Source organism: Salvelinus sp. IW2-2015, unplaced genomic scaffold, assembly GCF_002910315.2.
Source record: "Salvelinus sp. IW2-2015 unplaced genomic scaffold, ASM291031v2 Un_scaffold5536, whole genome shotgun sequence".
Classification (NCBI taxonomy): Eukaryota; Metazoa; Chordata; class Actinopteri; order Salmoniformes; family Salmonidae; genus Salvelinus; species Salvelinus sp. IW2-2015.
In genome coordinates, this window is record NW_019946801.1 from 22,915 (window position 1) to 25,460 (window position 2,546).

Here is a 2,546-nt window from a genome sequence, read left to right on the forward strand (position 1 = left end):
GGGGTAGGGGTAAGCCAGGTGGAAAAGCATGGCCAGCCGTAGAAAAATGCTTATTGAAATTCTCAATTATAGTGGATTTTGTCGTGGTGACAGTGTTTTCCTATCTTCAGAGCAGTTGGAAGCTGGGAGGAGGTGTTTCTTATTCTCCATGGACTTTACAGTGTCCCAGAACTTTTTTGAATTTGTGTTGCAGGAAGCAATTTCCTGCTTGAAAAAGCTAGCCTTGGCTTTTCTAACTGCCTGTGTATACTGGTGTCCTAGCTTCCCTGAAAAGTTTGCATATCAACGGGGGCTGTTCGATGCTAATGCAGAACGCCATAGGAATGTTTTTCTGTTTGGTTAAGGGGCAAGTCAGGTCAGGAGAGAACCAAGGGCTATATCTGTTCCTGGTTCCAAATTCTTTGAATGGGGCAAATGCTTATTCAAGATGGTGAGGAAGGCATTTTAAAAAAATGTCCAGGCATCCTCTAACTGACGGGAATGAGATCAATATCCTTCCAGGATACCTCGGCCAGGTCGATTAGAAAGGCCTGCTCGCTGAAGTGTTTCAGGGAGCGTTTGACAGTGATGAGTGGAGGTCGTTTGAACCGCTGACCATTACGGATGCAGGCAATGAGGCAGTGATCGCTGAGATCTTGGTTGAAAACAGCAGAGGTGTATTTGGAGGGCAAGTTTGTTTAGGAATGATATCTATGAGGGGTACCCGTGTTTACGGAATTGGGGTGGTACCTGGTAGGTTCATTGATAATTTGTGTGAGATTGAGGGCATCAAGCTTAGATTGTAGGGTGGTCTGGGGTGTTAAGCATGTTAAAATTTAGGTCGCCTAGCAGCACGAGCTCTGAAGATAGATGGGGGCAATCAAGTTCACATATAGTGTCCAGAGCACAGCTGGGGCAGAGGGTGGTCTATAGCAGGCCGGCAACGGTGAGAGACTTGTTTTTTAGAGAGGTGGATTTTTAAAAGTAGAAGTTCAAAATTGTTTTGGGAACAGACCTGGATAGTAAAACAGAACTCTGGCAGGCAATCTTTGCAATAGATGCAACACCGCCCCCTTTTGGCCGTTCTATCTTGTCTGAAAATCTTGTAGTTGGGGATGAAAATGTCAGAATTTTTGGTGGTCTTTCTAAGCCAGGATTCAGACACGGCTAAAACATCCGGGTTGGCAGAGGTGTGCTAAAGCAGTGAACAAACAAACTTAGGGAGGAGGCTTCTAATGTTAACATGCATGAAGCCAAGGCTATTACGGTTACAGAAGTCATCAAAAGAGGCGCCTGGGGAATAGGAGTGGAAGCTAGGTACTGCAGGGCCTGGATTCACCTCTACATCACCAGAGGAACAGAGGAGGAGTAGGATAAGGGTACGGCTAAAAGCTATGAGAATTGGTCGTCTAGAAACTTCTAGAGCAGAAGAGTAAAAGGAAAGTTTCTGGGGGCGATAAAATAGCTTAAAGGAATAATGTACAGACAAAGGTATGGTAGGATGTGAATACAGTGGAGGTTAAACCTAGGTATTGAGTGATGATGAGAGAGATATTGTCTCTAGAAACATCATTGAAACACAGGTGATGTCATCGCATATGTGGGTGGTGGAACTGAAAGGTTGGATATGGTATAGTGTCAGGCTAGAGGCTCTACAGTGAAATAAGCCAATAAACACTAACCAGAACAGCAATGGACAAGGCATATTTACATTAAGGAGAGGCATGCTTAATCGAGTGATCAATAAGGGTCCAGTGAGTAGAGGTTGGTTGGGGTCACGGCGATCCAGACAGCTGGCCGGGTAGATGGCTATCGGTAGCAAGATAGCATAGTATGGAAGTCTATTTGTAGATACCTCGTGCGTTTTCCGTCGGTAGGTTAGTGGGGTTCCGTGTGGTAGGGGGATCAATCCAAATTGGCAAAATAGATATAGTGACCCAAGAAAAAATAAAAATAAATAAATAATAATAATAATAATTGTCCGATATACTTATTCAGATAGCAGCCGATAAGACAGCTAACGGTTAGCGGGCCCCAGATGAGCGTTCAGTAACGTCGGGACGGAGGTGCCAGTTGGATAACTCCCTCGGGCAGATAACGTCGGCAGTCAGTCGTGAAGGCCCGGTGGGGCTCCGTATCTGCAGCAACAAAAAACAACAAAAAAAAAAAACGGGTCCGGATAGTGGCTGTAGCCCAGGAATGGCTGATGGAACTCCTCAGCTGGCTAGCTCCGGAATGATTTGAGTTTGCTCCGGGATCGACGTAAGCCAGTAGTCACACGGTTTGCAGCTAGCTAGCTGCAAATGTCCAGAGCCTGCGCTGAAATCCGGGGAAACTGAGAGAAAAAAGTCCCGGAATGCTCCGGTCCGAGTCGCGTTGCACAAAAGTGCCGGTAGATTATCGAGCTAAAGGAATAGCTGATGACCACAAAACGTGGGCAGCTGAAACACCAACGCTAGCCAGCAACCGGCAATTTCTGGGCAGCTACAGATTAGCTTCTGGCTAGCTATCGGATAGCTTCTGGTTAGCTTTCTGGCTAGCTTCTGAATTAGCCCCTGGCTAGCTTC